Below are 13,856 nucleotides of genomic sequence, written 5' to 3'. Positions count from 1 at the left end.
TCTCTGGATAGAAGCCATCTAGACCATGATGGATAATCTTGGTGTGTTCTTGAATTCAGTTCTCAAGTGTTTCTTTGAAAAAAATTTATTCTATTATCATCAGTTTTTGTCAAATAATTTTCTTTTTCTGATCATTGTCTAGTTTTCTCTTTTTAAAAAATTTATTACAAATTTTACTAAATATTTTATATATACATTTATTTTATTACACATATATAATAAATTACCTACAGCATGAAGAACCATGACAAAATTAGGAATTATTACATTCATAGTGTATTTGTATTTGTAATTGGCTTCCTTGAAGAAAACATCTTTTCTAATTTGATAGATATTGATTTACAATAAGAATTTAATTTATTTTTATTTTTAAATTTATCAAATATTTTGTAATAATGTCTTTATTGGTATATTTTTTAGATTTTTAAATTTTTTACATAAATATTTATATTATTAAATGTATATGAAATATAATATCGGACCCATAAAAGAAATTTAAAATATTTCTGTTTCTATATTGTGGGATAGTGTGAGAATTATTGATGCTAGTTTTTCTTGGAAGAATTATGCACTGAACTTCTCTGACCCTCAGCCTCTTTTACATTTATTATTTCTATGTACCTGAATGTTTTGAGTATGTTTATATTATTTACTTCATATTTATTTACTTTTGTTGGTCATGCATATTAGTAATTCACTCATTTCTTTCAGTTTTGTGTGATGCAGATTTTTAAAATATATTCTTTTTAATATAAATTTATTTTATTATACATGTAAAACAAGCTACATACAGCAGGGAGAACCATGTGACAATCATGAGAATAATGAGTTCTATACATGCTACATTCATAGTGAACTGGCCATCTGCATTCGTCCCGTTTGAAGAAAGTGTTTTTCCTGTCTTGTTGGGTCTAAATTTCTGAATGAGATTCAATATTCATCCTGTCTCAACTGTAATAGCCTAACTTCTTTATCTTGATCTAAGATGATCTTGTCCCCTAATCAACTAAGCTTGGTTGTAAAACTATACTATCTTGTCTTCAATGCCCATCAGAGACTTGAGAAGGAATAAAACTTAAATTCCTGAGTGAACCAGCAGTGTGGGTTAGCATCTTCCAAAATGTACAAATTGACTTAAGACAGTTTACTGCCTGACCAGTCACCCAAAACACTTTATATCATTGTAGACTCATCTTCAGATTTCTGGCCTAATATCTCTGACAGACTTGTTTGCAGGGCAGGAACTATTGAGGACTTGCTTACCTTGACTTGGCAGAGTGGGACGTCAACTCTGCCTGCATCTTAGTTGCCCATTTTTAGGCAGATTCTGTTTGTGGCAGGAACAAGGACATTTTGCCCAGCGGCTGGTTCACCACCTTTGAAACCATCTCCATAAGGAGCTTCTTTGATGCTCATCATCTTCTTTGAGGTTGGCTGGGTATTATTAAGAGTTAACTTGTCTTGTTTTTGAAGAAATTTAAGATTGTAAGAACAACTTTAAATGTCATATTCTGTGTGTCTCTGAGGCTTTTGAAGACCTTATTCAATTAACTTACCACATATATCAATAGAGTAATATCTATCTGTTAGACTTATTCTTGTGTTAAAATCTGCCAAGTATTTGACATGCTCATGTTTTGTATCAGTATACTAAGTTTTATAGAAATCACTTAGACATAACCTTCAGTATAAGTAAAAATTAAGGCCTTGAGTTAAAGAGTAGACTCTATCATCTAGCTTTTCTTCTATCCTCCCTCTATGTTCCTAAATCTCCCTTTATTTCCTTTCAGCTCCCATTGCCTTGTCTACGTATGCAAGATAAAAGCAAAGAGACACATTCCTGTGTTTCCCCTAATTTTTTCTCTGTATAAGACCAATAATGACTTATGACCATCTCCAGATGAGAGTAAGCATTTGTAGATCAAGCAAGCACACAGCAACCTATACATCCCTCCCACCCCCTTGGAGGGAGCATTGTTGCTTTTTCCCATCAGATTTGGACAGCTTCCTGGACAACATTGTAGAAAACTTCTGATCAAATTTGGACCATTTCAATCTCCTACTAAGCCTGGAATCTCTCAACATTTAGAAACTGAACCACAGATGCAATCACTAAATTGCTTAACCATTCTCTCCAGTTTTTGGGGACCCATTCCAAGGTATTATTTGCTCCAATTGAACCTGAAGAAACCTTAAAATATGTTCTTACAATTCTCTGAAGTTCCCTATTGTCTTTTGTAATTTCTCCATTTTCATTTAATTTTATTAATTTGATTCTTGTTTTTTGGTTAGTTTGTTTAAATGTTTTGTGAATATTGTTATTGTCTTCAAAAGACAACCGTTTGTTTCATTAATTATTTACATTTTTGTTTGTTCATTTCTAGTTCATAAATTTCAGCCCAGATTTTAATCTTTTTTTTTCCCATCTACATTCTTTGGGTACTGTGTTTCATTATTCTCTAAGGCCTTCATGTCGGCCAAGGAGTTATTTATTTTAGGTCTCACAAATTTTCTTATGTAGGCATATAATGATATAAACATTCCTTTTATGAATGCTTTCATTGTCACATATATTTTGGTATGCTGTATTTTCATTTCAATTTTTATGCACTTTTAAATTTCCTTCCTGATCTCTTCCTTCACCCAATTTTGAATCAGTAGTGTGTTATTCAGCCTGTATGAATTTTTTTACATTCTATTATTTATTTGTTGGTGGTGAAACCCACTTTTAATGTATGGTGTTCAGATAATATGTAATATGTGAATTTAAATTTTACTCTATTTATTGTGAGTTACTATATATCATAATTATGATCTCTTTTGATGAAGTTTCTATGGATGTTGAGAACATATATTTAGTGTTTTTCTGGGAGTTTTATAGATACCTTTAGATACATGTGACTTGTGATATTGTTTAACCAAGGAGTTTTCTACTTAGCTTTTTTTCTCCCAGGGGACCTATTTACAAGTGAAAGCAAAGATTTTTAAATCACCATCTATTTATATGGTGGAGTTGGACTATGGCTTTAAATCAAATATTGTTTCTTTTTATGAAATTGAGTTTGTTACATCTGTTTATTTAATATACTATTATCAGATTTTTCCTTTTAATGAGCATAAAATATGCTACCTTTTGTTTTTTGATATTATATTATAATAACTATACCTGCTTGCTTCTTGGTTCCACTTGCTTTTTCTTTTTAGCATTCATTTACTCAGGTTGGTCATGGTGGTTTTTTGTTGTGTTTTGTTTTGTTTTCAAGACATGGATTATCTGTGTAGTCTTCTCTATCCTGGAAATGCTTTGTAAACAAGACTGGCCTTGAACTCATAATGATCCGTGTGTTTTGCCACCTTGATTGCTAGGATAAAAGTCATACACCTCCATACCAAGCTCTGGGATGTGTTTCTTATATGTCGTTAAAAGTGAAGTCTTTTTTTTGTTTTGTAATCACATCAGTTAGTCTGTCTCTATAATGGAGATCTGGAACCACTGATATTATGATTTATTATTAAATAATATGTCTTAATATTAATGCCTGTCACTTTGGTGCTTTTGAGTTCTCTTTTATCTCTTTAGTTTCAGTATGATGGAATTGTTTATTTAACCCTTGTGTCTTCTTGGGAGTATTTACCTTTATTTTCTGGCCAAACTATTTCTTCCACTATCTTCTAAATAATTGGCTCAATGGCTATATATTTCTTAAATCTATTTTTAATCTTGGGATGCTTTCCTTTCCTTTTTTAATTATGACTGATGGTTTCTGGTGTAACAGTCTGGCGAAGCATTTGTGGTCTTTCCAATCTTGTAGAATTTTATAATAGTTCAGTCCCTTCTGGTTTTCATATTCTCCATTCAAAAACGTGCTATTATTCTGATAGGCCTCCTTATTTTATTACTGTTTCTATGTTTTGCATACATTGTGACTTTATTATTATAAAATATAAAGAGTTTCTTTTCTGATCTTATTCTCATGTTCTGTATGTGTCTTAGACATTGGTTAATATATGTTCCTTAAAATGGGGATGTTTCCTTTTATGATTTCGTTGAAAATATATTCTGTACCTTTGACCTGAATCCTTTCTCCTTCTAAACATATCATTTGTATGTTTTCTATTTTTATAGTGACCCAAAGTTCTTACAAGTTTTATTTTGGGATTTTTTTTGCCTATTTTTTTTTTTGATATTTTATTTTGCTGGGTGATCTAATTTATCTATTTTGAGTTCAAGACTTGATATTCTGTATTTGCTTCAGTAACATCTAATAGATGATATTTTCCTTTCAAGAATTTACATTCTTGAATTTTTCATTATAAATCTTATTTACATTTTGCTTTTTCTCAAGATGCTATTTCATTATTAAATTGTTTTATGTTGAATTGTCTATATTATTTCATTCAACTTTTTCTTAGTCATTTTCCTGTAATTTGCTTATATCTTCTTTGATGTTTATTATTGTTATTTTGAAATAATTATATAAATCATCTAGGCATTATTTCTCGTGGGATATTACTATGGGAAGATTAATTTTTGGTGTATATTCAGTGTTTTGGTTATTTGTGTTTTTTGTATTTGCAATGAAACCTAAGAATATGGAGTTAGGTTATTGGTCATATTTCTTCATACAGAAAGATTTTTTTTTAGTTGAGTGTGTGTTCAAGGTCTGTTTCCTCTTACTCCAGCTTGGTTGACAAGCTATATAAGTCTTAAATTTTAGTCTTTGGGTAATTCTGTGTTCATGATCAAGTGGGGGTTCTAGAAGTAGTCATGGTTCAGCTCATGATAAATGAGGTTTCAAATCCCAGGAGGAAACTGTATGTAGAGTTATAGGGTTCTCAGTCAATCTTCAAGAGATGGTGGATGAGTACTCAGGACTTTTCCTCAGAGAGTGTGTGATGTTGGTATTGTAAACAATGAATTTGTGGTCTACTTGTGCAAGAAGGCTGGGAGCAGGATGCTCAGAAGACAAGTAATGGGCACATGGTATTCAGGACAATCATGGAGGCGAATGAAGTTGCTAGTGTGAATGTGGTATCTTTTCTGGATAAAGAAAATGCTCTAATTACAGGGATGAATGGGTTTGGCAAAGGTTACCTTAGAGAAGGGGCCAAATGTATCCATTGAATATGAGTTGAATTATTTGAAAAGAATCTAGGCTCTCTGATGTACATATGGCAGATATGGGAAGGGTGGATGCGTTTACCATTATGAGTTAGGGTCTCTATCTAAAATTGTGTAGTACAGAATACAATACGGTAGGCCAGGAAACATGGTATTCCACTAAATTTCATGGTTGGGTAGATTTGGTGGTATGTGTTTAGTGTTTCTCCCTGGAGACAGAGCATTTTTAATTACTGAAGATGGGTGTCCTTTGGGTAAGAGATTTGCAATGGCTAAGAAAGTATCATGTGTGTGAATCAGGGATGAGTGTAGTTGGCTGGGTTGATGGAATTGAACTGGGTAAAAGAGTCTAGGCTCTCTGCATAGGCATGGGGACAGGGTTGTTATTTGGGAATAGATGTGGCTGGTGGAATAAACTGTAGCTCCCTACTTAAGTGAGTATGTGAAAGGGGGTTCAGAAAGAAAAATGTATTCCTTAGGAAGGTCAGAGGGCTCTCACGTGTGCCCATTACTTATCTTCCTCTATATAGTCCAAGATGACATAGAGAGGAATGATACTGCCCATGGTGAGCTGAGTCCTGCCCCATCTGTCATCAGTCAAGATAATTTTTCAAAGACTTGGCAAGAAGACAGTGTGATCTGAGAAATCTCTTAATTCAGACTTCCTTTGCCCAGGTGACTCTTGATTTTTTTCATGTTGACAATAAAAATTAAATTGTACAATTCCTGATAAAAAGTATTTTATAACATACTAGTGTCTTTCTTTTTAATAGTCTGTTATATTTGATAAGGTTACTTCATATATATATATATATATATATATATATATATATATATATATATATATACAATATATTGACAGATTTTTCTTTTATGAATAATGCTTTTCATGTTCTAACTTTCATCTGTTTCTAACAATACTGCCATCTTATTATTTCTTACATTTTTATTCTATGACTTTATTATATGTATATTTAACTTTATAACATCTTAAGTAACTACTACAACATTAGAGTACTTACAATAAATATATTAAATCTCATAACATCTTTTTATTACAGTGTTTTACTATATTATTTGAATTTATATCTAACAACTGTATATGTATTATCAGAAACTAAGCCAATCCTTGTGTGTCAAACAAATGCCTGCCTTGGTTCATTCTTTTTCAAGGTGAGGACAGATTCTTTTGGAATTATAAGTTTCCTAAGAGTCCTTCACTTAAAAAATGGGACATCTCATTGATGTTGCTTAGCTTACCCAGAGCAGGTCACTCTCAACGTATTGCTGGTTCATCTATAAACTACCATACTCTAATTATCTGCATACTATGCAAATAACCTTCTCAAGGCATTAATACTGCAACATACATAGTTAATAATTGGTCCAATATTGTTACTGTCTCTGTGATTAATATTAGTATTTAAGTAATGTAAATGAAATTAATATGATATTTATTCTATATGTAAACATTAAAATTTTGTTTTATATACTACTATTAAATTTCCATCTATTCTTTGAGTCCATTACAATCTTTACATGTTATAATGGTCTAATATCTCCACTGTGAGATTGTTCCAAATTTTACTGGGTATCAGTGCCACATTGCCAACCTCATAAAAATTGATCTAAATTTTTTTCCATAGATCAGAAAATCTTGGGGAAATAACTTACATAACTATACGAAACAAATTCTCACACTGATGTAATATAAAAGTATCAAGGATTACTTTCACTCAAATGATAAGAGGAAAAGGAAACATGAATATAAGAATGTGTTATTGCTAAGAGCTGCCCTGTAGAGGGGGCTCACTAGGCATGTGGGCTGTCTAGGAGGTGATCTGGTGTTTGCAAGGTCTTATACCATGATGTACCCTGAAACTGCTTCCAGCCTCTAACATGCTGTCAAGAGCCATTGATTTGGGAAAATCCAGGAGGCATGAGAGATCTCTGGAGGCGATCCGATATTTGCAAGGTCTATATTGTGATGTGCCCCAGAATTGCTTCCAACCTCTGACTACCCTGTCAATTGTGCACTGCTGCATCTCTCTGAAATCTGGCATTAGAGCCGGGCATGGTGGCGCATGCCTTTAATCCCAGCACCCAGGGAGGCAGAGGCAGGTGAATCACTGTGAGTCTAAGGCCAGCTTGGTCTACAAAGTGAGTCCAGGACAGCCAGGACTACATTCATGGCCAGCCCGGTCTACAAAGTGAGTCCAGGATAGCCAAGATTACACAGAGAAACCCTGTCTCAAAAAACCAAAAATAAATACATCTGGCATTGGTGTGAATTGTTATTTTCTGGGTACTGACCAGCTCTGATTGAGCAAACTTCCTAGAGGATCTTATTGAAGATGTACTTTTTGTTATCCAGATGAATTAATCCCTGATTATGGAATTCCTGATTTGGCTCAAATAGTTTTAAAAGTTAAAGTTAGTTTATGGCTGCAATAAATACCTTTGTGGACCTCCAGATGCCTCACTAGGATAGCCTACCAACAGATTTTTGGCTTCAGATAAGCCTCCACCACAGATGGCACCACGAATTCTGGTATTTCACCATAAATATAGCCAACTTTGTTTAAACTCCATGTGAACCTATGTGGAATGAAGTTACCTAGAGATGTCTGAATTTACTCTGTTTCTTAGAATGAAAGACAGACAAAATTATTGTCCTGCGCTCATAACAAACTAAGAGATATCTGGATAATGTATAGTCAGGTCTGTCCTAACTGATAAGTTGTATACTCTTGTAAGTTTCTGACCCTATTAACCTTAGACCCTGTCAATCTTTGTCATTCTGAACTCGCCATGAACTTATGTAATGGATACGTAGATAAGAAATGTTTAGATTTAAAACATGTAACCTGTTGTATTTTTAGAATGCATCTGTTTTGTGATTAATTGTACTGTTTTGAATATGAGGTAATTCCCTGTTCTCAGAAGTATAAGAATGGTCTTCTACAATAAACGAAAAGGAGAGAGCGAGAGAAAAGTTGAGGAGAAAAAATGAAGCAGCTTAACTTCAGTTGAAGTTAAGATGCCCGACTTCATCCACCTTTTCTCCTGATCCTCTTCTCTTGAATGTATGGGTGTGAGTGGTTTATTTTCTATCTCTCTCTTACTTCTTATTTCTCTGTAGATTCGCAAATAGGTTAGCAGACTCAGGGCCATCAGCCTTCTACAGCTAATAAGCCTAAGTTTACACCAACTTATTGGAGATCTCCGTAAAGAGGCCTATCTACAGATCAAAGTGCCTCCTTTTACGACCCCGTGCAGTTTCTAGCTAGAAGCCGCTTTTACAGGAAAAAAGGTGGTCAGTTTAAGTTCTCCTCAGCCGCGATACAGCCAGTCCCTAGAGAAGCAACCTTGGGCTCTTTTTCCCTTTCCTTCCTTTTTCTTCTTTCAGTCCTGATCGGTTGCCTGAGCCATCAGCTCTGGCCACCCAAGAGATAAAGTGAACAAGAAGGACATCCGCAATCCAACACCAGAGAGAATTTACCCTGGACCCTCACCAGAGCACCAGCCGGGCATTAACATGTTATAAAAATGGAACTGGGCAAACAGACAATAAATACACCATTATGAAGACTGATAATCCAGGTGGCACAAGTAGACAATGGTACAAAAAAAAATCTCATCTCCAGCATGGTAGAAAAAAGAACATAACACCACGTGAAAACTGAAAAAATGAAAAAATATTGCCCTCATCCCTGTTAGTTTTGAAGCCAATGTAAAAAGATCATCAGAGGAAACTTGAAAATGAATGGCAATTTAGTTTACCATTTTTTAAAAAAGACATTTACAGGCACACACACACACACACACACACACACACACACACACACACACACGAATATGGTTAACCACAAGGTAATGATAGTGAAATTTAAGACTCAGTATGACAGAGACTGTCTTTTTCATTATAATGAAGTGTTTATCATATTAAATCAACATCAAGTGCAACCAACATACATTTAACTTTTCATAGCAGTGTTATTTGTTAGACTACAAGGGTTTAAAATACTTTTCACACTTTATAAGGTTTGATTTGGTATTTGTATATCCTTTATTATTGCAAAAACATCAATAAAATCAAAATGCTATTGTATCCCTTCAAGTCCACTGGTTAAATTAAAATAATTGAATATTCTGATCAACTTATATACTATAACTATATTCTGTGATCATCTTTGGATTCTGAAAGTCAGACTAATTTTCTTTGAAGAGGTCACTGGCAAACATTTTACATGTTTATAGAAGTAACATTATGTGAAAAAAAAATCTCTTATTAACTAAATTTTCCTATATTCTAAAATTCAGTTGAGAGAGATGCCTTCTTATTTACCCTATAATCCCATGTAAACAATGATATTCCAATGTCTATTTTTTTTTGGTACATTCTTGATAAAAGAATTGCAACAGAAATATATTTTTCTAAGTTTCAATTAATGGGTAATTAACCTTTTTGTTTTTCAGCATTGTAATGCATATTGAGATAAATCAGCAGTTCTCAAGTTTCTGTGCTTAATTATTTTGGAGACTCTTGAACTAGTCCTGAGCTCTCAGGTTTACCATCAAGCAGACATTGCCAACTAGATCAGAAGAAAAGATAAAGTCAACATATGAAACATCTTTAAGGGGAGCTATTTTTAGTGGCTTGTCTTGTTAACAAGCTCTAGCTTGTCAAATACACAAATGTTGCAAATAGAATCAGTTTTATGTCATCCAGATTAAGGGAAAGTGACTTAATTCTATGGGTAGTATTGTAGCTGATGTAGCCTTTTACTAGATTTGAAGATGAATGCATTTGAAGAGGTTTTTTAACCAGTGAGAGTTGGAGTTGTGAGCTCTGTCTTATTTACTGAGGACACAGACAAGAACTTCCTTCTTTGTCTTCAGAATGAAACTGATGAAATAGAAAGTCCTCCTGAACCTCTGAATAAGAGACCTTTTCTCTCTTCAGAAGTTGATTCTACTTTTTTCATGCCATCTGTTGCATTCTCACTAAGAGCGATAGAGCAGAGCTTTGATTTTTCATAACCACAGCCACAGAGGTGGCTGATGAAAAGCTTACTGGTAGAAGTATGATGCCATTCCAGACTTTGCAAGATGATTAGCTAAATGATGTATTTCCCCTGGCTAATAAGCACTACCTGGCTTTATCAAGGCATAGGATTTTATAGGTACTGAACATGTCTTGCCTTTTGGAAGTCTCATAATCCAGAACCAGCAAAGATTAAATATTACTGGATCCTCTTTGGGAAGGCCTATTTCTATAGACTTAAAGGATATTGGACTTGCTAAAATATTATCAGCCCATGCTTATGAACATGTAAATATGCCAAAGAGGTGCTTTGGTACCTGCAGAGTAACAGGAGTAAGAACTAGAAAGCTTTATGACTTAGTCTCTTGTCCCACATAGTTACTGTAGTTTAGCTGTGAATATTAATTTTTTTTTTTTTTACTATTTTCAATAAGTCTGAGATCCAGTTTAACGACAGTGTGTGAGTGAACACTCAGAAGTTTAATTGCACATATCCCTGAGTTGAATGTGTCAGGAGAGAAAAAAATCTATGGACTCATAGTCTATCATTTTTAATTTTAGAATTATCCTAATGAAAGATGCCTTGAAAATAATTATGCTGACATTTATTTGTCTTATTCCACATTGTTTAGCTTTGCATAAAAAATAATACAGCTCTGCTTAATATCTCTCCTATAATTACTGTAGAAAATACCCATCACAGTTGAATCTGACATGGTTATCCTCACACATTGCTAATCCTTCTCCCACTCCGAGATATTGCTAGGTTTTTCCTTTCCACTCTTTTCCCAGATGTGAGGAACTTTCCATATTTTATACCTCATGTCTTTTTTTCTTAAATTACTTTTATTCAATCAGAATTGATGTGAATGTAGGAACATTTGATCCCTCTTATCCTTTTAATCTATTTTCTTAATACTTATATCAACAGGATGCAATACTGATTCAGTTTTCCCAAAACAAATTCCAAGGCATTTTACATTAGGGAAAGGATTGAGAATACAAACCAGAATTGTTTTACTGAGATCTTGTCTCACTCAAGTCCATGATGTTTTCAAACCATACCATCTACTATTTATACCAAGCTGATCCATCACTTAAACCTTCATTATGCTACCAACACAGGTAGTAAAGAAGTTGGGGCTATTAGTAGAAGATGCAAATCTCTTCATAATAATAGCTACTAGTGGAAGATGATATTTCCCCTTCTCATATACACTTAAAAGAAAATATATTTTGAGCAAGGAAAGACAGAGGTAGGAATAGAGTTAGATATAAAGTATACCCCCACAAAAACACCACCTGTAGTTTCCTTAGTAAACATGTGTCCTGATGGTTAGAATGCTCTTTTGTGTTTAAACAACTTTGATGATACAGAAAGGTTGTTTCTCTTGGATTATAAACTAAAGTGTCAGAACGCTTTCTCATATTATATGTTAATAAAGGGTTTACATCCCCACAATGTCCCTAGCTCCCTTTCAGTATTACTGACATTGAAGTTTTGATCATGCATATGTGTGGTTCTCTAGAAGATTATGAGGAGAAATATGATAGATGAGAGGTCTAATCCACTTTGATTTGCATGGGAAAAAGGTACCCTTACCATGTAAATGTGTCCCCACCTGTAAGTGTTCATAGAAACATCTTCAAATATATACAACACATAATTTATATGCTGTTACCACCTTTCAGAACTTGTGGCATAGCTAAATGAATCTCTAATTAAACTACCTAGATTTCTCAACTGAATTTGTTATATTGTGAAGACAAGACCTAGTACCAGCTTCTACAAGGTTCTACACAAGGTCACACCTGGCATCAGTACTCATGGAGTGGCTGTTCTCTGTTTTTGTTGTTGTTGTTGTTGTTGTTCCATCTGCGCATGCATTTCTTCCCCAATTCCTCCCACAGTATAGGCCTGAGTAAAAGCCTGTGCAGCTGCAGCTGCCGGGCTCCACCTCCAAGCATCCCGGAATGGTAGTTGGAGTTTTTACAAGATTCAGACTTTAACAACAAAGAACAGTCTAAATTTGATCACAGTTGGATGATGATGAAGGAGTCGAAGAAAAAAATCATAAAAAAAACCTCACAAACAAGTGAGTCAACTGACTGTTCAGACTTCTCTGTTTTTCTCTATACTGCCCAACTTGATGGTCCCACCAATGTACTTGAAAAGTATTTACATTTATCACTCTGCTGTTACTATTTTTAAAACTCTTTCATTACATAAATGGTCAATAGTATTTGTTCCCAAGTCATAATCACTAGTATTTGCATTAAGAATAGATTCTTATTCTCTGTATGGTGACAACTATGATTTGCTTTGATACTACCAATTTTTAATTAATATATAAAAGCTCTAAATTGCCAAAGATGTGTGTGTGTGTGTGTGTGTGTGTGTGTGTGTGTGTGTGTGTGTGTGTGTGTTTTATTCTTTTATAAGACTACCATAAGAGAAACTATTTATAGCTGTTTCAAGCAAATTAAATCAGACAATACTTTGGTCATATCCCTGGTTGGATATTACACAATTGTACATAGTTGCCTTTGTAATTTTCTCATTACTTAATGTTGGAATTTTGTGAGTTATTGTATCCAACACCTCACATTATAACATTAAAAAACATTCTGTTTCATCACTGGCATTTTGTAACCTGAATTTTCTTAGGTTTTTACTTTTTATTCAGCATTTTTATGGAATATATCCTGAATATTTTAGTATACCATGGATGTAGTTCATTTTTTTTATGTCATCCAATTGCTCAAAACTTTGGAAAAATGCCATTTTAACTTTCTTATTTAAGGGGACAGGAAAAATATTGGCTCATATTTTAATCCATTTGTAATCTATGACTAAACTCAAAAGAAGTTTGGAATGTGCTTCAGTGGTGGTGTTAATCAGGTTAGCAATTACTGAGACCATGTGCTAAAACCACATATGGAAATTATAGAAATCTTTATAAATATTAATGTCTAATGGATATCCAGAACAATAGGCATTGTATTTACTTAAAAATTATACTAAAGATCAGTGTTTCTCAAAAAATTCTTAATACTGTGACACTTTAATACACTTCTTCATGCTGTGATGATCCTGAAACATACAACTATTTCTTTCTTTCTTCATAACTAATTTTGGTACTGTTATGAAGTTTAATGTAAATATATGATATGCAGAGTATCTAATATATGAGCTCTGTGGAAGGGTAATTCAACACAAATGTTGACCATCAAGTTGAAAACTACTGCTCTAGAGATCAGCAGTAGTAGAAATAGTGCTTGTATAATTAACAATTATAACTGAAATGTAATGTTGGTCACAGACATTAAAACATTGTAATAGTATTCAAGAAAGGATTATAATTACAGGAAGAAAATGAATCATAGGACAAGTATAAATTAAAATAATGTGTTTTGCTGAGTACTAATGATGAGATATGCCTGAAAGATCTTGTCACTTTGTAACAGATGTTCACCTGAGCAAGCTCAAATATTCAGGACCTGTGGCACCTCACTTAGAAACTCAACCACACAATATGTTTGTATAGACTTGGGCATTAAACACATACACAATTTTAGATGTCAATTCAACTGAAAGAGAAAAAGAAAAATAGAATGAAAGGAGTTATGTTTTAAATTACATATAGATTGAGAATGTAAGAAAAGAGTTAAGTTTGAGGAGTTAGG

The 13,856-nt window shown here is 33.6% G+C and overlaps 1 long non-coding RNA gene across 3 annotated transcripts in view; it reads left to right on the top strand.

The window, feature by feature from the left end:
- The window catches only part of LOC311602453, an 88,906-nt gene that overhangs the window by 70,692 nt on the left and 4,358 nt on the right, over nucleotides 1–13,856 (top strand). For 2 of the 3 annotated variants that reach the window (XR_014780760.1, XR_014780761.1), the window contains exons 2-3: nucleotides 5,653–5,797; nucleotides 12,081–12,265. This is a non-coding gene — a long non-coding RNA (uncharacterized lncRNA). The remainder of the gene's footprint in view (nucleotides 1–5,652; nucleotides 5,798–12,080; nucleotides 12,266–13,856) is intronic. The other variant, XR_014780759.1, reaches the window with a different exon arrangement.

The sequence above is a fragment of the Acomys minous genome, assembly GCF_964271855.1.
Source record: "Acomys minous genome assembly, chromosome: 7".
NCBI lineage: Eukaryota > Metazoa > Chordata > Mammalia > Rodentia > Muridae > Acomys > Acomys minous.
This window is presented reverse-complemented; position numbering and strand designations above follow the sequence as displayed.